This window comes from Schistocerca americana, chromosome X, assembly GCF_021461395.2.
Source record: "Schistocerca americana isolate TAMUIC-IGC-003095 chromosome X, iqSchAmer2.1, whole genome shotgun sequence".
Taxonomy (NCBI): domain Eukaryota; kingdom Metazoa; phylum Arthropoda; class Insecta; order Orthoptera; family Acrididae; genus Schistocerca; species Schistocerca americana.
In genome coordinates, this window is record NC_060130.1 from 524690453 (window position 1) to 524715574 (window position 25122).

The window sequence follows — 25122 nt, forward strand, 5'->3', positions numbered from 1 at the left end:
TGACATCATTCTCTACCACGAGCACTGCTAGAGTGTCAGTTTACAGACGATAACTATCCAGGGCTTCCTGTCCTCTTCTTTTATGTGAACAGACAAAATAAAACCACTGAGCACATGTTTATATAGTGGAGTTATTGTCAGTTTATTACGTGGGTGCTTATTTACGATTGTTAAGTGAGCTTTTACGTAAAATACGTTCCTATCAACAATGTTGAGAAGGGTTTAATTTGTAACCGCTATGTTGTCAGTGCCCTATCTAGTGCTGGAAGATCTGATTGCTAACGTCACGGAGGACGAAGTCCATGACGGTCCTGGCGGGTTCTACGAGCAGGTCGCCTGGCCCTCATGGCCTCTCACTGAAGTTTTATAGGACATTTCGTCCCCCTATGGCGCCAGTGTGGACGGAAATGTGTCAAGACCTTATGCCCGCCTTTCGTGCCGATTCCAGACGGCGGTTTCCCCGATGGTTTCCTCATTCCCATCCACAAGCCTCGGGGTACCTCACGGATATGCGATTACCGCCCCTTGACGTTACTCAACAGCGATACAAAGATCTTTACCCAGATGTTGGCTGTGCGGCTTGAACGGACAGCTCGGTACGTGGTTTCCCCAGGTCAAACTTCTTTGAGAGTTACCAGTAACATCCGCACTGCCCTCTGCCGCTATCGGGACATTCACTTATGCTTACGCTCGTCGTATGCCTGGACTTTTGGCAGCTCTTGACTTCAGCCAGGCGTTCAATCGACTCGATCACGACTTCCTGGAAAGAGTGATCCGCAATATGGGCTACACTGATATTACCGTCGACGTCGTAATGAGTCTCCTACGTGGAGCTACGTCTCGTGTGCTCCACAAAGACCGTCTTACTTCTCCTATCTCGATCCGTTGATCAGTGCGTCAAGGCTGCCGCTCTCTGAACAGTTGTATGCATTCACCATGGAACCATTGCTATGCAGCCTTCGTCAACGCCTCTCTGGGATGTCTCTCCGTGGCCTCAGCTGCAGTGCATATGCAGACGATCTCATCATCGTTCTTCGTAGCGGTGCTGAGGACAGGGAGTCATTGCCACGAGTCACCACCAATGGCGAAGCTTCCGGTAGCTGACTCCACGTCCGCAAATCGAGCGGCATGGCCATAGTTTCGGGACTTCCTGCAGACAGTGCTCCTTTGCGTGTAGCTGGTACTCTCCGATGTTTAGGACTCAGTTTTGCAAGTGATCTGCGACTGACAGTTGCCCTCAAATGCGAGGTCTACTTCTTTCCCAACCGTGATCTGGACTCTTAGATCACCGTTTACGAGCACTCGATCTTCTGAAATGCACACAATATGTAAATGTATATTTGGTGTCACGTATCCCCCACATGACACTTTCTGTTCCGCCGTCCATGGCCCGCCGCATGCTGGCGGGATTGGGTTAATTTGTTTTCCACGGCTTGCTGTTCAAGATGAGGTTCGAAACTCTCACTCTAACATGGTACAGGAGCGCCTTAGGTCTGTATCATGTGCCTGATAGAGTGGTAGGCCATTTCATGGCTCTCACATGACGTTGTGGCGCCGTAGTCCTACGTGCCTTATCAGCCTATTTCTGGAGGCCCTTGCACCACACTTTCTCAGCACCTATCCAACATTCACCATTCCGCCACTTTTTCCTTGAACTGAGCTACGTCCGTGCTGTGATACTGCCGGCGCAGTTGACATCCATGAAGGCGATCTATGGTTTCCTTCAGCAGCACAGGTCACCGAATGTGGTTGGAGGGACGTGCCCTGCGTCCACTGGCGTGCCATTTGGCGATCGCTGTGAGCTTCTTATCTTGACACTGATGTCCAGTCTGAATGGTACTTTACTGTCAATGGGAAGCAAGTACGCCGGTCACGCCTTAACATGATTCACCTCGCAGACACCCTGTTGTGTGTCGACTGTGATGTTATGGACACAGATGAGCACTGACAAGTGTTCTGATCAGCTAGAGGTGTCTGGTTCTTGGTGCAACAGATGTTGTCCCTAATTACCCGTGTGACTCCTCATCAGATACTTACTCAACTGCTCCTCTTTCCGGACGCAGGATACTTCCCACAGGCGAAGACTAACTCTGTGAGATGGGTTTGTGGACACGCAGCACACTACTTGTTTGCTGATGGCGAGAAAGTATACTTGATTTTTGGCAGTTCCTTAATGTACGGCACTGTGGAGTTGTCCGCAATCCAAAATACAGACAATTTTTCCCCAATTTCCTCTGCTGTGTCTTCCTTAACCCACCACAGAGCTGGGGTGTTCCTGTCACGAAGAGTTGATCCCCGTCTCTTCCACACTTAGAACCGATGTATTTACTGGTAATCAGAATGTTCTTGCGAAAAAAAAAATACGTTGATAGTCTCAATTAGTGTGACGTCTTGCTGTGCCCTCCTCGCGTGACTCCGGTTTCCTGATATTCTCGGTGGTATTAATGAGAAAATAAATAAATAGAAAGAACAAAAAAAAGAAAGAAAAGGAAAGTAAATAAATAAACGATGTTCACTGTGCCTCTACTCCACGTTCCTTACGCTTTACTTGGTTTCTGGAGTGTGAGAATGAGACGTGGTGGCCAGGCCCCGGGTTGCAACTCCTGCCCACTTTGCCCCAACCCCTTCCTCTGGCTGCCGGGAAGGTTCCTTTCCCAAAAGAATAGGATAGCATCTTTTTTAAAAAAAAGAAAAAGTGGTCATATTGTTCGACTCTGAAGCGGACGAGCCGAGTTCAAAGCTCTGTCGTGCCATCTATTTTATTTTATTTTTTTAATAACATTATGAACTGTCCATCTGGTCATTGATGTATTTTTCTCTTTCTGTAGTCTTGGAAGTTGTTATACTACACGTTCGTTGTAGAATATGAGTAATATGGGAAGAATACGTTACTGCCGCAAGTAAACGTGATGAATAGTGAGAGCAGGTGACATACCTCATAAACGTCTCACAGAAATGAAACCAACAAATAAATGGGTGTCAACTGCGTCACAGCAAAGGAATTCAAGAGTAAAAGATTCCAAAACGGAACGCAACTTCAAAAACGTTAAAAACATATGTTTTGACAGAGCACAGAGAAACTGTGATTGTCAAACTGTTGCGTTCATTTGTATGTGACACACTATTATGTTTTCATTATTTCCTTGGGAGCGATCACGTTTCTATTCATACGAACACCTAAATCGGGCGAGGAGGCATATCTCACTCACTTATCAGGCATATATTTTAGACGCGTCGATAAGAGATTCCTATCATACGACACACATACGGTCACTAATGCAGTCTATGACACACCAGACGTATTGTCGGGGGGGGGGGGGGGGGGGAGATTCAGTTGACTTGCCACCTTCTCATCATACATTCATGGTTCCAATTCGACAGCCACTTCCTTTTGGCTGTTAATGAGTATCTGTGCAGAATCAACTGCCATTATAGGTCCATTCCTTACACTTCACTGTTGCAAACGGACGTTACACCACGACACAGACACAAATTTGAATACACGAGGGAAGTTTTAATACCGTTTGGAAGCTTGGCAGTTTAACACTGTGACCACATTTTTTTAAAATCTCATTTCATTCTTTATTGTTCGTTGCAGTTGTGCGGGGTTGATGTCAAATGACACCCTTTCAGGATCATCATTGATGCACTCGCTCATATTTTTTTTTATTTCTACGGGAATCTAACCCTCTGATATAACACGTTTTCTTTTATGTTTTTTTTTAAGATATAGCAGACTGGTGGGGGCTCAGACGGCAAAGTGGGCAAAGGACGAAACCCGAGACCTGTCCGCAGTGTCCCTTCACCGCCACCGAGTCTGTGTAGTACAGGAAAGTGGGAGTCACAGGAATCAACAGACGTGGAAGGCTTTGTTTGTATATTTTCATTTTGCTTTTATAATTTTCACTAATTTTTATGAAATTAGGTGGAACATACGCCAGTGACAGAGAAAAAAAGAAATACTAAGTGAAGGAAAGGAAAAAAGAAAAAGAAGAAAGAAATAAACGCCACGCAGTCTACGACGCGCTCTCCCATCCGTTGAGGTCGTAAGTAGAATGGAGTCATAGGCGGCTCAAACTGAGACACCATTGAGGGCGGGGGGGGGGGGGGGCAATGGGCAGGGGTAGGTACTCTCAGCTCCAGGCACCCCCCAACTTCGTGGAGGTCTAACAAAGACACCTCGAAGATAGTTAGCAAATAATTTTCGGTAACATGGCGTGTTTTAGAGAGCTGCTTGGGCTCTTCGTAAATAGGTCCCGAATTAGGGGCAGTATTTAGGTACCTCATGGAAAAGGTAATCGACCGCCCACCCCTTGACCCACGTAATGGAATTATATTTGGCGGCGGGAAAATGTTTGTCCTTTGGGTATAGAAACATTCGCGGATCGATCGAGTCTGGTGGCACTTGAAGATAGCTGGTACTGATTTGCTGCATGAAGTGCCAGACATTTTGCGGAGAGGTGCATGTCAGACGGTGGTCACCAGTGTCGAGCTGCTGGCAAAGGAGGCAAAGAGGGGAATTCGGCAAATCAATGTTGTGCAGTCACTGCTTCCTGGCAAATTTCCTGTTGAGTATGTGATACCACCTTGCCCAGACATCTGCAAGGAGGAAGGGCTAGTGGATGGTGGTCCACACTGTGTGTCACTGGATGGAGGGATGTTCGGTCTCCATCACATTCCGGGGACCTTGGCGCAATAGTAGGCTGCAAAAATCGTTAGTCCTGGGTGAACACGTATCTGGGAGACTGGTTCGTGTGTAACTGTAGTGGAGGAAAAAGGTCGGAATGTGACACAAATAAGGCACAATGTGGCTGACAGACACCGGTGGTGAGATGGAAGCAGACAGGAGGACCTCAAGCAAGCTGCATGTTAAAGATGTGTCCGTAATGTCCACTTCTCATTGCACTCATATACAAGGCCGCAGCTCGTATGCGGACGTTGAAGAGCCCGAAGCCACTGTCCCGGGGGGGTGGGGGGGGGGAAGGAGGGGGAGGGGTAGGGGGGGGGGGGGAGGGGTCAGGGTAACTGTCTCATAACGGACTTTAACGTGGAACCAGCTGTGAGATAATAGCCAAAGACCGCCTGAAAGTTGTGTCCCATCGCAATCAGCAGAGGAAGAACTTGCGCGATGTGAACCAATCCACATAACGATTAAGAAACTTAACACTTCGAACTATTTTCCGGAGGTAAAATAGTCCCCCATTCGGATCTCCGGGCGGGGACTACTCAAGAGGATGTCGTTATCAGGAGAAAGAAAACTGACGTTCTACGGATCGGAGCGTGGAATGTCAGATCCCTTAATCGGGCAGGTAGGTTAGAAAATTTAAAAAGGGAAATGGATAGGTTGAAGTTAGATATAGTGGGAATTAGTGAAGTTCGGTGGCAGGAGGAACAAGACTTCTGGTCAGGTGACTACAGGGTTATAAACACAAAATCAAATAGGGGGAATGCAGGAGTAGGTTTAATAATGAATAGGAAATCAGGAATGCGGGTAAGCTACTACAAACAGCATAGTGAACGCATTATTGTGGCCAAGATAGATACGAAGCCCACGCCTACTACAGTAGTACAAGTTTATATGCCAACTAGCTCTGCAGATGACGAAGAAAAGATTAGATGGGTAGATCACATAACTAATGAGGAAGTATTGAATAGGATTGGGGAGAAGAGAAGTTTGTGGCACAACTTGACCAGAAGAAGGGATCGGTTGGTAGGACATGTTCTGAGGCATCAAGGGATCACCAATTTAGTATTGGAGGGCAGCGTGGAGGGTAAAAATCGTAGAGGGAGACCAAGAGATGAATACACTAAGCAGATTCAGAAGGATGTAGGTTGCAGTAGGTACTGGGAGATGAAAAAGCTTGCAGAGGATAGAGTAGCATGGAGAGCTGCATCAAACCAGTCTCAGGACTGAAGACCACAACAACAACAACACTTCGAAGTGTGTCCTGGCGGCGTAGAAGGTTCTGGCGGACGTCGTTACGGATGACGTGTAACAGATGACGGAAATTCGTTGACGCTGTGCGTGAGACCGTGGGAGTGAATGTAATGCCCAGGTACCGGAACGTCTGCACAAGTGGCAGGGGTGCCATTTCACTTTCCTGGAGGTCTCGTCCAATGTACATCACAGAAGATTTGGCGACATTCATGGCACTGGCAGTGGCATCCACATAACGTGTAATCACTTTGAGGACTGTTCGAATCTCAGAGCTGGAGCGGATGAGGATGAGGGGATCGTCAGCATACGCCCAACAGCGAAAAGTGTGTTGGCGAAAGCTAACGTCACAGAGCTTAATTGTCAGGTCCCCAATGAGGGGCTCTAGGGCAGTGGCATACAAGAGGGTGGAGAGGGGGCATCCTTACCGTATGGAACGGCAGATGGGTACCGGCTCTGCTAAACGTCCATTGACTTGGACTCGTCAACTGGCAATGTTGTAACGACACGGGAGGACGTCGATGAACGGAGGGGGAATGCCCACCCAGGCTGCCACCAAAAACAGGAAACGGTGGCCCACTTTACCGAAAGCACTATGGAAATCTATAGAGACGACTGCTGCACGGAGTCTGCAGGCCACCGTCATCTCAATTAAGCTATGGCATACGCCTGTGGCAGCCCATATGTTAACCTGTCTCCCAGACGTCGTTTCCTCTGGGGAGAGGATATGAGGGAGTATTGTTCGGAGACGCATAGTCAGTAAACTTGCGAGGTATGTAACTCATAACTGTTGAACCATGGGCTGATTTGTGGACCGGAATGATGATATCCTCAACAAAGGCGGCTGGGATTGCTTGGCCAGATGTCATCAGTTCTTGATACATAGTCGTCCACCGCAGTGCCATGAGGTCTTGGAAGGCTCGGTAAAACTCAGTTGGTAAGCCGTCAATGCCGGGCGATCTGTTGACTATAGCCTTGTCGATTGCATTGTCGACTTTGTCCTGTGTGACCACCTCTGTGAGAGTATCTGCCTCCGTGTAGGGGATGGTGTGCATGGTGTAAAGCAAAATGGAATCATCTGCTTCAATATGAGCATCTTCTTCCCTATAAGAACGACGGTAGAGTTCGACGAATGCGTGAACGATGTCATGCTGATTAGTCACCTGTGGGCCATGAGGCGTGACCAGAGTGTCGAAGATCTGCCGATGACGCCGGCGTTCGTCGGACGCTATATGATGCATGGGTGGAATTTCCAAACATGCATGATGGTGGTGCCGCGTCCATATCGCCACTTCTTGCAATTTCCGGTGTGCCAGCCCAATTATCCTCGCCTTAGTTTTTTGCCCTTCCAATTGGTTGTCTGGGGTTGGCGGCTGGTTGTCCTGATCTCGGAGAATCGAATAGTCGACGGTGTAGCGAAGATAGTCGGCCAAGTCCTACCCGTATCTCTTCAGCGTCCTCTGGATCGCTGGTTTGATGCAGTCCATCCACATTGTGAATGTCGAGGATAGAGTGGAAGACATCGTTCGCAGGCTGTCCATGTCTCGGTGACTTGCTGGCGACAAGTCAGGTCATGCAGATGGGAAGTATTTAGCTTCCATGGCGCCTGGCTGCGCCATACAGATTGGGGCAGGAGGAGGACCATGCAGATGTAAGCGCAGTGGTGGGAAAAGGCCAGTGACCAGTGTTTAGCGGCCCATATTGTAGATCTAAGATTTAGTGAGGCATATGCCCTGTCTAGATGGCTTGTGGAATTACTGGTAAGAATGGTATGGCCAGAACGGTCGCCATTTTGGACTTCCCAGGTATCTTGAAGCAGGAGGTCCCGCACCACTATACGTAGTTCCTGGCATGTAGTATAGTGTGGAACCTGATCTTTGGGATGCAGAACGCAGTTAAAATCACCTCCTAATAGGCAGTGGTCGTAGCTCCATAAAAGCAGGCCATGCCTTCTGAATAAAACTGGACCCGTTCATGCCGTTGGCCGGTGCTTGAAGGAGAATAGACATTAAGGAAGCGTGTCCCCACGGCAGTGAGTGTCATGCCCCGAGCTGTTCGAAGGAAGGCGACTTCTGTGGCAGAAATCCCATGGCGGACGTAGATGACCACTTCACGGCCCGTAAGATCACTCACGGACACGTGTCCGACGTCGGAAGGGAGTCGCATCGCTCTGGTAGGAAGGCCGCCGTAGGGACAATGATCTCCATCGTGTTGCTGAGGTTTTGGCCAGCGGCGGTAGCGTCGGCACCGTCGGAATGGGATCGATGGCCGACCGAGAGAGCGGACCGGCCGAGACAGCGGGCCGTCCGAGACGCTCTTCTCGTGGGTAAGGTCGGGCTCGTTTGTCACGTCGTTTATGGCTTTCGGGCGGCTTTGCGAAGCGGTAGGAGAAGCAAAAGCAGCAGCGTAGTCCACTGGTAGCACCGTAGATTCCAACGAGAGTTGTCCTTCGGCAGCTGGAAGTTGCTTAATACACCGTTGTGGACATTCGGAACTCGGGTGGCTTTCTTTGCCGCACCCGGTATAGGTCCGAGGCAGGGCGTCATATATAATTATTGCACGGCATCCGCCGATAAGTAAGTAGGACGGAACGTGGCTTAGGAGATCGATGGCGACATGTCGGACGCCGTTTAGGACAGAATATGACCGAAATTGTGTCCACTTCTCCGCAGTATGGCCGTGGACTGTGCCCTGTGCCGTATGGTCGGAGTGCTGCGACGGCTTCATCTGCAAGAAGTTCGAATGGCAATTGGAAAGTGCGTATCGCACGCATACCTAAGCCCGCGTGGTTGGCTGTTACTGCCCGCCCACATTGCCATCAGCAAGACAGATGCGGAGCCCCTCTTTGATCTCACGTAGGATGCGTTCGCGTGCTGCGTCGTTAATGATTTTAACATAGACCATGCTGCTCACGATCGACAAATGTATTCCGATAATATTGGATCTTCACTTCCTCTGGCAGAAGACGCTCCAACTCGAGTGCTTTGGGTCGGGCATTATCGTTGCAAAAAGTAAATCGGAGTGTAAAATTACGGTAACGGTTCACCACGTATTATAGACGGTATGCCGGCACTTAAGCAACGGCCGTCAGAACGTAAACAAGACGAGCTCGCGCTCCGCACACTGAAACACTGGCAAAAAAAAGTTCAAATGTGTGTGAAATCTTATGGGACTTAACTGCTAAGGTTATCAGTCCCTAAGCTTACACACTACTTAACCTATATTATCCTAAGGACAAACACACACACCCATGCCCGAGGGAGGACTCGAACCTCCGCCGGGACCAGCCGCACAGTCCATGACCGCAGCGCCTCAGACCGTTCGGCTAATCCCGCACGGCGAAACAGTGGCGTGTCCGCTCTGTTGCCCCGCGAAATGCAGACTGAATCACGACGTTGCTCTAACAGGTTGCTCTACATTGCACTTCTTTCCTTGGATCTTTCACTGTTTCCATTTTGCGTTTTTTTCACAGTTCAGTATACTTTCTTCCTATTTTCATGCTTGATCTGTGTTCATGTTCATGTTTTGAGGGGCTGTTCACTGGGCCCTCTTACCACAAAATCTGAGAGGGGTGCGAGGAGGACGGTTATACACAGGATGAGTGTATGCGTATTTTTTACAAAGCGAGTTTCTGAATATCTAGCAACAAACAGATAATGGTGAATAGTATTACCAGTACGAATGTATTTCTCTTTATGTCTAATACTATAATTTCATCTTTTAGCTTTGTTTGTTAAAGAACTTGCTCCTCAGACGTTGCGAGCATCAACATCTGTTCAAGATCTAATGAATGAGTTCTCTCAAGGTGAATAAGTAGCACCTTCTAACGTTAGCCACGGAACAACGCAGTACAGACAGTTCTCAAGACGTTAACGACTCTCAGTGTAATCGTGTTGGTAAGTACTATTTTAAGTATTTTCACGCACAGATGATAATGACGCTCTTGAACTTGCCTGGATATATTCCGTTGTTGACCATGTATTCGGTACGTGTCCAACAAGAACTTTATATTGTCTTATAATATTTTTGTTACAGTTTCCTCCTGACAATCGTTGTTTATCAGCTGAGTTGGAAAAATATGTGCTTGTACCTTTACAGACGGTGCAGACACCACCACCTGTACATCATCTAATGCATCCGCTCCCTCAGGGTAAGTCACACTGCTTGTAACTGTATAACAATTAAAAATACGACACTTACGATGTCTACATGGTCGCAGCTTCCGCACGGTCTTTCATAATCTCAGGAGATGGGGTTTGGTTACAGCTCCCACAAGCAGCCTTTTCATAATGGATGGTACCTCTTCACACACACGTCTACAGTCCTTCAACATCTCAGGGTAAGTAACACTGTTTGCAACGTTATAACAATTGGTAACCAGAAAAGTATGTAGTACTAATGTGTGTATTGCTGTTCCCAGCAACAACTGGATGGTCGCTTCAGAGCTGTTTACGTTGGCTGACGTCGCCGCCTTCACGTTAGACGTGTAGAGGTGTGTCACAATCTCTGCAGCCATAAACGCGTGTAAACCTGTTAGATTCAAGGAGTGTCTAAGATGTTAAAGAACCCTCAGTATTCTCCTGTCAAATGTAAAGCAATGCTTTGCTGCGAGTTTGCGATTCCTATATGATACAATGTACCTGAGGCAGCAGCTGTCATACATTTGTGAAAAAGAATAAAGGTCATATTGCAGAGCATAATAGTACAACTTGTTTGTCATAATTGTATATATACTCCATATTATACATTTTCCTGCTGGTAGTGGTCACATTACTACTGGAGCTATTTAAAAAAAAAGACGATGTTGCAAGTTATGTACAGTCATGCTCAAAAGTGTCCGAACGACCTGAATTGCATTTCGCCTGATTCGAATGCAACCCACATAGCGCAGCTGTCTAGCAGGTCCTCTAATCGCCTCTAGGTACAGTCGTCTGACTATTGAAAATGGTTCCAACAAGTCACCACTAGAAAACACTGCTCTGTATCGCAATAACTCAAGATGTAAAGTAATAACAAGGCACTACAAATATCAAGAAACATCTTATCACAGATAAGACTGTCCTTAAGGCTTGTAACCTCACATATATTACAATAAATGACATGCCTGAAATGTTACCACTCTCACTATTACGCCAGATAGGTAATTCACGTAGTAAGTTCGTCGTATTCATGATTTCCTCTTCAAAGTAACATACCATACTTATTATTTAACACAAAATGACATTAAAAATTTAAGTTATTCACGAGCTGCTAGTTAAGAAGATGTATGAACTTCAAGTGACACGACGAACTGTCTCGTTCTGTATATGGATTCAAACCCAAGTCATGCAGACTCAACACAGACTTCGTAACTGATGGAAATTAACAGTCATTCCTGACTAGGCATACAGAGAGTGTTATACCTCGATTTTAGACAGTATCAGTTAGCAAATATCAACTTCAAATCTCATAACGTGAGCATTTTTAACGGACGCGAATTCCTATCCAGCATCTATTGTCCTTGTTAACGAACTACGAGAGATGTTTAATATTGCTTCTTCACAAGTAACTTACTTGAAATGTTGTGAGGTAAAGCATTGTTTTGAACAGGGATTCGAACCCAGAACCTAAATGGATTGTCATCTTAGCGCAATCAACTGTGTCATATCGGATTTTCTCGGCAGTAGCTAGATGTTTTAACTGAAATGCCGAGACGAAACATTAATTTTTTTTCTTTTCCAGGAACCTGGCACCTATTGCTGTTATATTCTAGAGAAAACGAACGTTAAAAATGGGTTTGTTACACCAGCAGCGACATGTGAGCGTGTTGAACTAGAAATAATATGATGAAGAGTTCAGTGCTGACTGGGAATCGAACCCCACACATATCGTTGTTGACTGCACACAAAGAGACGTCAGCTATCGAATTTTTCTCCACTAGCAGTTCGGAATAACATCCTTGAACATACAGTGATCTCGCAATCAGTTCTATGTGTCACTGAGACTCAAAAATGTCAGATATCGTTAGTGTTGACAACGAATGAAAATACAATAAAAATAAAAATTATTATCTACTAGCAGATAGGTGTTCTCATGATAGAGCTTGATAATACATAATGAAAGCTTTAGTGCTGGGACAGGATTCACGCCCAATATGTGAAGATGTTGAGGAATCTGCAGTTTTGAACAAACAACAAATTGCAGTCGAGCTGTATTGTCACGAAGGGATCAAATTCCGCGTTAAGGACGTTCTGAGTTGAATTCCCAGTTCAGAATCAATTTTATCGACATACAGAAGTTCAGATAAAAGATGGAATAAGTGTCCTGTGACCCTACATAGCGTTCGTTTCGTCACTAGAAATAAATAACTAATATAAGAAAGGTTACTGTTGATAGAGTTTCTATGTGTCGCGACTCCTGACTTTATTATGGTTCAACCTAACGTCTACTTGGTAGAGAAGGAATATCATGTTTAACATGAATGTCAGACCACAATGCCGTTATACCTTCTTCACTTGGCGTAGCCAGAAGAGAACAGAATCCGCCTCTACTTATCAAAAATTATCCCCAGAAATTGGAATCGAACCCAGACCGTAATTATTTGAACCTAGCATCAATCCAATAAACCACCAAATTCGCTTCTGCCTGACTCATTTTTCTATCAAACAACGTTGCGCCACACTGGATGAGAATTCTGACAAACAGGCCCCCTGTAGTGGTTTGCAGCATGCTAAGTACATTCATTTACTTGGTTGACGAAATCGCCATGAACAGCTGCCTCGGCTACCCAGTGCATACATTCGACTCTATTTTGTAATCACCGAAATAAAATCACGTAACTGTCACCTACACAGAACTGCCAACAGTGTAGGATGCAGAAATTTAAATAGGAAGTGTTCCTTTCCACTTGAGCTACTCTATTGCGCTATCTGTTAGCTGAAAACGTCGTGCAATGAAAAAGAAGAACTATAACTGTCTCTCTCTCAGAAGTCTAGATCCGGCCATATGCATTATATCACAGCACTGTGCAATGCGGAAGTCCTGGAGGAATTGTTGTTAACTTCTGGAGGTGTTGTACCCATTTGTCAGCTAGTAGCGTAACGGTAAGCGTCGCGCACTGTGAATAAGACGTAGCGAGTTCGGGTACATTCACTGCTACATTTTTTGAAAAGGTAATACTGCTGTCTGCTGAAGTTATCGATCTAATGTAACTTTGAACATAATTCCCTTCACTTCTAAACCCAAAATAGTCGCATGTGTAAAAAGGGCTTACTTCTACCGCATTTTGTTCTTTTCAGGTTTAATAGATGGCCAGGCTGCAGATGCATCTCGAAACTTTTGTATTATGTATGGGGAGAACGCATCGTGCCAAAATACATCAGAAAAGTATTTTCTACATTAGCTGTCGTGTGGCAGTGGCATTTTATTCTTAATCAAACCTTGTTTGACAGCTTTAACTCAGAACAAGTTTTCTACATGCATGTAATCAATAAACCGCATGTGCATTGTCAGACTGTTACAGATAACATTAGAGAGTTCGAATATATCGTTGATGACTTTTTTCTCTCTCATGTTAATTAATGTTTTAACAACACTGAAAGAAACCTTACGAAAATTGTGCACTGTATTATAGGAAATGAAATAAAATTACCCACGATAACCTTACGCCGAAAGTCTGTTTCAATAAAACTGTACAGAAGCGTACCTCTATCGACACGAATTAGTAAAATACTGCTCACTTAGATTTCGATTGGGTCTGTGTTTGATTGGTATGCTGTGTCATACTCAAATGGTATGCAAATGTGGCATTTCATAAATAAAGTTATCTATTCCTAGAAACCCAAAATTTGCTTGTCAGCAGCGGAAAGAGGCGTTACCTGTTGTGCAGCATTATAGGTTCTTCACCATTGCACTAAGGGCCGAAAGTATCTTCTTGCGATTTTCTTATCGATGTGTGATCTGACTGCGTGTAGCTCTTTCACAGAAGGGATGAAAACGTTACAGTCAGCAAGATTGGAACCGCAAACCGTAACAGACGCTTTCTCACAGGTTAGAACGTTTCCACAGAGCTAGGGAAGAGGCAGGCGTCTGGGTTTCCTCTTATTAGACCAATAGTGGCTAGAACTTGTAAACAGCTATTTTAAGGACGAGATTAGATGCGATTTTCACGTGCAACGACTTTCCTGGGCTAAAAACCATAAATTTACAATCTTTTGTTACAGCTCAAGCGATAAGATCTCAGATTATTCAATGGAAATGACAGGAAAAATCAAGTGAATTTTTAGGCTTAATTCCGTGCACACCAGGAAGTAACTCGTCCATCACAGAGTTGCCAAACATACCTTGCCATGTTGCCAAATCTCAGTTACATTACCAGCAGGAAGAGACGAACCGAAGTGATCCTACAGTGGGCTGGCAAGTGACCATTGCTGACGTCTCAAAGACGCGGCTGCCACGGCCTGGAATACGTAATCCGTCTGATTCACATTTCTGTAACTGGGTTTGGGGACTGGAGCGTAGTAACTAATAATACTCAGAACTGACTGCAAACTAAGCTTCATAAATCAGTAACTCTCGTAGTTTTTTTATATTTCTTTCGTAAATGTACTCAAAACTAAGAAACTCATTGATTAGCGATTTCGTGCCTCGCCAATAGTCGCGCACAACAAACAAATAGAAATAAAAAAAGGATGTGTGTGTGTGTGTGTGTATGTGAGTGAGGGAGAGGGAGAGAGAGAGAGAGATAGAGAGGAGAGAGCGAGAGAGAGAGAGAGAGAGAGAGAGAGAGGAGAGAGAGAGAGTGAGGGAGAGAGATAAAAATAAAAAAGAATGAGAGACAGAGTAAAAAATTGTTGCATCAAACTGAATCATGGTATGTAAAGAAATCCTTCATTAAAATGACATGTTCCACATCATTACGAAATGTCGTATTCATGATCTATGGAACAAGTATTAATCTAATCATATAATATTGCTGACTAGTCATGAAGAGGCATGAATTTCAGAAATTTTCGCTAATATCAGTAACCAAATCTAAATTTGAAAATAAAAGTCGACAGTTTTTGTAATAATCCGGGACTCCTATAAAGACCCATTCGTCCCTGTTAACTAACCACGGAAGATGTGTGGTATACCTCCATTCAGAAGAAACAAGGTGTTCATGCATTGAAAGATGAAGTGCATGATGTGAAGTTCTGTGACGGAGATACGAACCCAACACGCAATTGGATTGTTAACTCGGTAAAATCAAATGTTACGTATCGGTTTTTCTTAGCAGCTGCTAGATGTTTGAATCTAAAATCGGGCTCAAATTTTTGTGCCTGGGCGGCAATCGAACCGCACACCTACCGTCCTTCTTTATCATCCACGAACATAGCTTAAGTAACACTTACTTACTCACGAACAGTAAGATGTGTGCGTGTTTCACCAGAAATAACGACACCTAATGCGATTGTTGGCAACACATGAACAGACATTAAAAATGCACGTTATTTTCACTAGCAGACTGGTATGCACGTGATAGGTCTTGAAATGAAATTATGAATATTTATGTACTGGATCGGGACTCGGACCCACATACTTACCTTTGGAGGAGACCTAGAGAAGATTGCAGTCTTGGGAAAAAGGAATGAAATGATTGAACTATACTGTTCCGAGTGATTCAGATCCTCGAAAGAGGAGATACGAAATCGAATCACAGTCCAGCACAAAATTTTTCTACGTCTCTAGTTCAACCAAGAACAAGTAAAATAAGATCCCTGTTCCTTTAAATGGCTATCGGTTCACCAAATAAAATAAAATTTTCTAATGTAAGTTTACTGGAGACAGTATTTCTGTTTACCATGACTTCCGCCTATGTCATTTCCCAACGTAAACCGGCTCTGCCCAGTTGGTAATGAAGGAACGTGACGTTTAATGCGGATTCTGGATTATAACGTCTTTCTCTTGAGGTTACCAGAGGTAAAGTAAATCTGTTTGTGCCTCTTAAAAGTAAATGCCGGAACCCACGCATTGCACCTGCGATAGTTCGTTCCACCAGACCATTGTGCCCACATTTCCCATCCCCAGGAGTATGCTGTAACGGATGATGTGCTTAGCTTACAAAATTAGTCACGGTGGAAAAAATGCGAGTCTATTAAATGGTTAAGTAGAAGCTATCTTCTGACGTGGAGATTATGCTATTCTCATGTCAGCGGAATGTAAAGACTCATCTAGGCATCATAGCCTCGATGTGAAGCCATTTTGAAATTTTCACTAATTCAGCAAATTTCTTAGTTCGAGAAAATCCACTGTGAAGTGTGAAGTTACGGAATAATTCGATTATTACCGTCAGTATTACTATCATTTTCTTCATACCGTTGCTGGAACACATGAGCTTGAAGATCATTTAATGCCTTTTGGTCATTATAGAAGTAGTTGCCCAAGAAGAGATTGTTTCCTTGTCTACGGAGTCGTTTTCATGTTAATATCAAACATCAGCAATTACTCGCAGATTACATTGAAACTAAAGTAATTGAGAAGACGTTACTTGATGACAAAAACGCTGTGCCTTTCTTAATTTACTTGCGCCTAGAAATGGCTGTCGAATACTGCCAAACCAAAAGCCCAGGGATCTTACTGTCTTCCGATAGACGTCACTGTCAGTTCTTCCACACGCTTTGGTCGACGTGACTTGTTTCAAGTTGTGTATGGCAGAGAATGTTTTAGAAAACCAATTGTTTTCCTTTGCAATAAACAGAAAGATTTTCATTCTAATCCATCCAAGTTCAAAATTTTTGCTATATTAGTTCAAATTATAATATTCACTTTTATATGTAGGAAAGTATTTCACATTTGCAGAACCTGCATCCGACTTATTGACCGTATACTTAGTCGCTGACGATAAATTCTAGCTCAGAGTGACACCAGTTTATGTAACCTGATGTAGCGAAGACTGTTTGGCAGTGCTCTTTCTCACCGGAAAATATGCAATTCACTCATTGGGCTCCAATAGTACACTGTAACAGTAATTTCTGTGTGTGTGCAATGTATACGGATTGTAGAATTTAGTGGTGCTCTCTCCTCCTCTTCTGTGTACAATACGCCTGACCTAAATGGGCCCTTTATCATTACAGGCCCTGGGCAGTGCAACATCATACTGACAACAGTAATGTGCTTATACTGACAGCCTCACTGTTCGTTTTAGCTGATTTTGTAATCATTTAAATAAAATAACAAGACCTTCCAGGGGGAGACATTTCGTCCCCATTTTCCTTTTGTGGAATTTGTCAGTAAACTTTTTGCCTTCCAACCAGCGAAATGCGACAGAGTAGCGCTGGTAAACGATTCACAAACAACGATTTATTGCCGTTAAGACGATTTCTTTAAACATTGTCGTAGTTGAAGGAATTTAGTTCCTTCTTAAATCGTCTTATGCATCGGCGTTCACAGGTATCTCAAATAGGAAAAGCTCTTTATCCAGGTACGAAGGTTGTAAAACAAACTTCCGACAGTTTGTTTCAGGTCGATCTTTTCGTCTTATAGCATTGCATAAGTATTTTGTCTAAGAGGTATCACAAGTAGTGTTCCTGTATCTGTGGGAATCATTGGTTGAAAACGAGTTTAATGCCGATGGGTACAGTACTGCCAAATATTCAAAATGATTATCAACCTAAGTCTCAGTTCATCCACAAACTGAGGCGTATTTATAATACTGAAGCTAGATTGTGTATCCTTGTCTTCCTCGAGTGGGCATTGGAAGGCATTTACACTCACGTATACGATACTATGAATACTTCGAACGCTGTAGCTAACGTTGCTCTCATAAAATAATTTTGTTTTGTAAATTTTTCTCGGTCTTCAGCATGCAATATGTGTTGTAAATACAGGCTTAAACAAGAAAATTGTCCGTAAGGTGGACAATACAATCGTGCTGCCCTCAGAATTCGATGTCCGGCAATATGCTCGATCTGGCTACATTGTAGACTGCGGCACTTCCTGAAGGAAGTCTTGACTGCAGTCTGAGTACATCACTGACACACAATATTTTTAGCGCAACGCAATCTGACTTTCAATAATCCCTACAAAAGAATGGTCCTGACTAACAATAACCTATACCTTTCATGAATCTCTTACCTCACAAAAATCTTCGTTACTCGAACTACTGCAATACAGCGAGCGCCAATACTGCCAGCTAAATAAAAGATTCTAACTACTGAAGGCACTAACTACTGATAGACATAGTTAGCAAATGAAAGATTTTGATAGAGAACAAACAATGTATTTACCTTAATAGTGTTCAAAAGTCATAATACATACACACGACCATATCATCCGCTCTCAAAACTCCGCCATCTCACTCCCCACATCCACCACTGCTGGCGGTTCACCTCCAACTGCGCAACACTATGCGCTGTTCACATCCAACTGCCTAACACTACAATAGCAAATATTCCAACAATGCAAACCAGCCACAGACTGCACACAGCACAGTCAGTGATTTTCATATAGAGCGCTACGCGGCGTTACCAACTTAAAGACCTAAACAGCCTACTTACAATATAGCTATTTAACCAATATTGCAGGGGTGTAAGGCTGAATAATAATAATAATAATAATAATAAGGAATGTGTTAACAATACACTTTTTTTATTTGGTGGATGTTAAAGAAACGAAGTCATTTACAGCATAACTGCAGGGCAATTACATACATTCTGAGCAGTGAAGAAAACATGAAAATTACGCAAGACATTATCTCTAATGGTCTTCATATTGGTAAGTCCAGGACTAGGTTCCAATGACCAGGGGAGAGCGTAAGTACCTGATGAAATTATGACATTATCTCAGGAACCAGGGTCCAGCGCCATTATCTGACAAAACCACAGCCAGAGCGAGAGCACCAGCAGCAGCGAGTACTGTTTGTATAAAGCGTTTATTTTGCATTTTGTTTACGACCTTCCACTAAGGAAGGGATTCTATTTGTGTTTATCTGCTCTGCATAGTAACTAACAGTTCTTGATAAAACTTTACGTAGTTTTCGTGTTAGATTTCTTAGTGTTTTCTTGATCGTTTAGAACAGAAAGCGCCCTAAAACCGTCTTTTGTTTGTTTCGCGGCCGTTAGCCACTAGTCACTTGAATCAGCAGTTGTCTTGTGACAGCCAGAGCGAGAGCACCAGCAGCAGCGAGTACTGTTTGTATAAAGCGTTTTTGTACTTATTTGCTGCGCTTAGCTTTTAAATAGTTTTTCTGGGAAAACCTAGCGTAGTTTTCGCGTCTCGTATTTCAGTGAGTGTTTCTTGATTATCAGAGTAGCTCATCAGAAGATTATCTTGGGAATTTGTTACCGTATAGAGTAGGGTAAACATAGTCATGTGTAGGGACTGTGGTTGTTGTGAGCGGACGCAAGGAGAATTGGCCACTCTTCGGGGGCAGGTGGAGGCTTTGTCTGTTAGGCTCATCGAGCTCGAGGCGCAGGCGTCGGCTCGTAGTGGCGTTGGGGCAACTGTGGTGAGACCTGTGCCTACTTCGGTGGCCTTGGAATCACATGGAACCCCTGATGTCGCTGCGTCTTCCGCCAGTGAGCATCTTACCGGTCAGCCATCACTCCAGGGTGAATGGCGGACAGTGGTGGGCTCGCGCGTGCCTGGCCGAAAGGCGAAGGTGGGATCTGGCCGCGTGGCAGCTGCCTTACCCCTTTCCAACAGGTACGGGGTGCTTCCTAGTGGTGATGACATCGTTTCCGAGCCACCACAGGATGCCTCGCCTGTTGGGCCAGTGGCCGATTCTCCGGCAAGGTCCCGACAGTCACAGAGGGCGGGCCTATTAGTTATAGGGAGCTCCAACGTTAGGCGGGTTATGGAGCCCCTTAGGAAAATAGCGGGTAGGTCGGGGAAGAATGCCAGTGTGCACTCGGTGTGCTTGCCGGGGGGTCTCGTCCGTAATGTGGAGGAGGCCCTTCCGGCAGCTATTGAACGCACTGGGTGTGACCGGCTGCAGATAGTAGCACATGTCGGAACGAATGACGCCTGCCGCTTGGGTTCTGAGGCCATCCTTGGTTCCTTCCGGCGGCTGGCTGATTTGGTGAAGACAACCAGCATCGCACGCGGAGTGCAAGCTGAGCTTAATATCTGCAGCATAGTGCCCAGAGTCGATCGCGGTCCTCTGGTTTGGAGCCGTGTGGAGGGTCTAAACCAGAGGCTCAGACGACTCTGCGACTATAATGGTTGCAAATTCATCGACCTCCGTTATTGGGTGGAGAACTGTAGGGCCCCCCTAGACAGGTCAGGCGTGCACTACACACCGGAAGCAGCTACTAGGGTAGCAGAGTACGTGTGGCGTGCACACGGGGGTTTTTTAGGTTAGAGGGACCCCCCCTTGGGCGAAACGATAAAATACCTGATGGCTTACCAGAGAGGACATTATCATCGTTGATAAAGAACGTCCGTCCTCAGAGACCAAAAACAGGAAAAGTTAACGTAATATTGGTAAACTGCAGGAGTATCCAGGGCAAGGTTCCTGAATTAGTATCTCTTATTGAAGGAAATAGTGCGCATATAGTATTAGGAACGGAAAGTTGGTTAAAACCGGAAGTGAACAGTAACGAAATCCTAGACACAGAATGGAATATATACCGCAAGGATAGGATAAACGCCAATGGTGGAGGAGTATTTATAGCAGTAAAGAATTCAATAATATCCAGTGAAGTTATTAGCGAATGCGAATGTGAAATAATCTGGGTTAAGTTAAGTATCAAAGGTGGGTCAGATATGATAGTCGGATGCTTCTATAGACCACCTGCATCAGCAACCGTAGTAGTTGAGCGCCTCAGAGAGAACCTGCAGAACGTCGTGAAGAAGTTTCGTGATCATACTATTGTAATAGGGGGAGACTTCAATCTACCAGGTATAGAATGGGATAGTCACACAATCAGAACTGGAGCCAGGGACAGAGACTCTTGTGACATTATCCTGACTGCCTTGTCCGAGAATTACTTCGAGCAGATAGTTAGAGAACCAACTCGTGAAGCTAACGTTTTAGACCTCATAGCAACAAATAGACCGGAACTTTTAGACTCCGTGAATGTAGAAGAGGGTATCAGTGATCATAAGTCAGTGGTTGCATCAATGACTACAAGTGTAATAAGAAATGCCAAGAAAGGAAGGAAAATATATTTGCTTAACAAGAGTGATAGGGCACAAATCGCAGAATATCTGAGTGACCACCATCAAACGTTCATTTCTGAGGAAGAGGATGTGGAACAAAAATGGAAAAATTCAGAAACATCGTCCAGTACGCCTTAGATAAGTTCGTACCGACTAAGGTCCAAAGCGAGGGGAAAGATCCACCGTGGTATAACAATCATGTACGAAAGGTACTACGGAAACAAAGAAAGCTTCATCATAGGTTTAAGAGTAGTCGAATCATAGCTGATAAGGAAAAGCTGAACGAAGCGAAAAAGAGCGTAAAGAGAGCAATGAGAGAAGCATTCAACGAATTCGAACATAAAACATTGGCAAACAATCTAAACAAGAACCCTAAAAAGTTTTGGTCATATGTAAAATCGGTAAGCGGATCTAAATCCCCTATTCAGTCACTCGTTGACCACGATGGCACCGAAACAGAGGACGACCGAAGAAAGGCAGAAATACTGAATTCAGTGTTCCGAAACTGTTTCACTGCGGAAAATCGTAACACGGTCCCTGACTTCAGCCGTCGCACGGACGCCAAAATGGAAAATATTGAAATAAACGATATCGGAATTGAAAAACAACTGCTATCACTTAGTAGCGGAAAAGCATCCGGACCAGACGAGATACCCTTAAGATTCTACAGTGATTATGCTAAAGAACTTGCCCCCTTTCTATCAGCAATTTATCGTAGATCGCTGGAAGAACGTAAAGTACGTAGCGACTGGAAGAAAGCGCAGGTCGTTCCCATTTTCAAGAAGGGTCATAAATCAGACGCGAATAATTATAGGCCTATTTCGCTTACGTCAATCTGTTGTAGAATAATGGAACATGTTTTGTGTTCTCGTATTATGACGTTCTTAGATAATACAAATCTCCTTCATCATAACCAACATGGATTCCGCAAACAGAGATCATGTGAAACTCAGCTCGCCCTATTTGCCCAAGAAATTCACAGTGCCGTAGACATTGGCGAGCAGATTGATGCCGTATTCCTGGACTTCAGGAAGGCATTTGATACGGTTCCGCACTTACGTTTAGTGAAAAAAATACGAGCTTACGGAATATCGGACCAGGTTTGTGATTGGATTCAGGATTTCCTAGAAGAAAGAACACAACATGTCATTCTTAACGGTTCAAAATCTGCAGATGTAGAGGTAATTTCGGGAGTACCGCAGGGAAGCGTGATAGGACCTTTATTGTTTACAATATACATAAATGACTTAGTTGACAACATCGGTAGCTCCGTGAGGCTATTTGCAGATGACACGGTTATCTACAAGAAAGTAGCAACATCAGAAGACTCGTACGTACTCCAGGAGGACCTGCAGAGGATTAATGCATGGTGCGACAGCAGCTGGCAGCTTTCCCTAAACGTAGATAAATGTAATATAATGCGCATACATAGGGGCAGAAATCCATTCCAGTACGATTATGCCATAGGTGGTAAATCATTGGAAGCGGTAACGACCGTAAAATACTTAGGAGTTACTATCCGGAGCGATCTGAAGTGGAGTGATCACATAAAACAAATAGTGGGAAAAGCAGGCGCCAGGTTGAGATTCATAGGAAGAATTCTAAGAAAATGTGACTCATCGACGAAAGAAGTAGCTTACAAAACGCTTGTTCGTCCGATTCTTGAGTATTGCTCATCAGTTAGGGACCCTTACCAGGTTGGATTAATAGAAGAGATAGACATGATCCAGCGAAAAGCAGCGCGATTCGTCATGGGGACATTTAGTCAGCGCGAGAGCGTTACGGAGATGCTGAACAAGCTCCAGTGGCGGACACTTCAAGAAAGGCGTTACGCAATACGGAGAGGTTTATTATCGAAATTACGAGAGAGCACATTCCGGGAAGAGATGGGCAACATATTACTACCGCCCACATATATCTCGCGTAATGATCACAACGAAAAGATCCGAGAAATTAGAGCAAATACGGAGACTCACAAGCAGTCGTTCTTCCCACGCACAATTCGTGAATGGAACAGGGAAGGGGGGATCAGATAGTGGTACAATAAGTACCCTCCGCCACACACCGTAAGGTGGCTCGCGGAGTATAGATGTAGCTGATGTAGATGTAGATGTAATTATCTGATGAAATGATGAGATGCATCTCAGGATTCATGATTCAGGTCCAGGGGACAGCAGCAGGATAATTACATAAGCAAGGAATCCATTGAACACATCTGGAGATCCAGAGATCTCAGGACTTAGCACAGTTGGGCCGTCGTGTAACGTCAAAGCGGGGCCTGGGGACGCAGGTGGGGACGCAGGTGGTGGTGCAACATGTGACCGTGTTGCTGTTCTGACAGTGTTGGGGCTGGAGTAATTGGCGCAATTTTTGGAAAGTGGCCACTTGTCCCTGAAAGAAAAATCACAAACTACTCACGGAGACAGGAATGATGTTGAACATGATAAGAACAGTAAATCCAATTACTGTGTACAAATTAAACTCAGAGCATATGTTTGTTCGCCACAAGACTGAACCTCAAGGCGCACCGTATGAGCCTCTTAGATAAGGTAAATAAGTATACTTTTTACCTGGAGCTAAAACACATCAACAATCCTGCCTATTGTAAATGACGTCGCCGGAAAAGGTCTCGTAGTGGATTGCTAGTTTTTGTGGCATACTTAAAACTTCGTTGGAAGTGGCAGTGCTTTCTTCCCTACTAGGCAGATTAGACATTCAGAACAGTAATATCAATTCGTTGTGATCTTTCACAATAAAACCATCAAAATATAAATCAAAGGCCAAATTTCATTAACCAGGTGACATGCTTAGCCTGTAGGCATAAAACAGGAATCCACCAATCTATTTAGTCGTTTTAGTGTTAGTCTTGGCTACAGCAGGGGATTACGCGTCGAATATATTTAGATTCAAGATATTACCTCTTTATAGGGACAATCAAACTTAACAATATCTCTGCTTCAAGCTTACCACTGTAGCGGATGGAAGTAAAGTATTTACTCTGATATTCGTCAGGTATTTATACCTATACCTTTCAATGTGTGTTATGATAGACAGTGAGGATATCCAATCAGGCAAAAATATATGATGAATGAATATTAAGTTTATGCCACTTTTGACTTGATGGATACCTTGACCCAGGGACTTGATTGCTGGTAGCAGACGGCAGCATGGAAATGGACAAAGATGAAATAAAACAAGTGACTGCTACATGAAAACTACGGGAATATCTCATTACACGCAGATCTAGTTATCATTTATAATATTTGAAAGTGGGACTTTGAAAATATACGATTGTGGCATTTCTCACTGTGACATTTCGTCCATTATCAACACTTTTTGTTCTTTACATACCTCTGCTTGTAAAATGAAACTTATTGTCAAGTCTAAATCTTATTTTATGAAGGTGGACTACTTGTCTTTTTTCATCAGAGGACTAGGATGTGCACAAACAGGAAAAAAGATTCCAAAACGTATGAAAGCAGGAACTGTTGATCTAAAAGTCTACGCCGTTCAAGGCAAAAGTTTCGAGTGCGAGGCGGACTAAAGGACAGACTCGAGGCCCCACAAGCTACTGTGGTGACTTTTCAGGACAAGAGGGGGACCTATGTTAGAATCATGGTGTGTATCATATTTTCATTTTCACGACATATTTATTCATTACAATGCAAGTTCAGCGTTTTATTTTATCATTTCATGTCATTGAATTTTCGTTGGTTTATTTCTTACAGATACACTCACGTTTTTAAAATAAGATGTCGACATGAGATTCCTATAAACGATACCCACTTGTGTTTTTATTAATTGATTGTTCGGATTTAAGCTTAATTCTGAGCAATACCAGTATTTCATACGTAGGATATAGCTTTCGCCATATCAAATGGATTGGTAGAGATATTTTGCATCCAGTCGAGAGAAGGAAGTACCTCTCTACTGGTAAAGTTCACTGAGTACAGTGTCGTCTGATGTTGGCAAGAAAACCAAATGATATCGGACCCTATGATTTATCTGAAAATGTACGACGGAAACTGACTAAATGTCTTCAGGACAACTAATCAGGGAAAGAATTT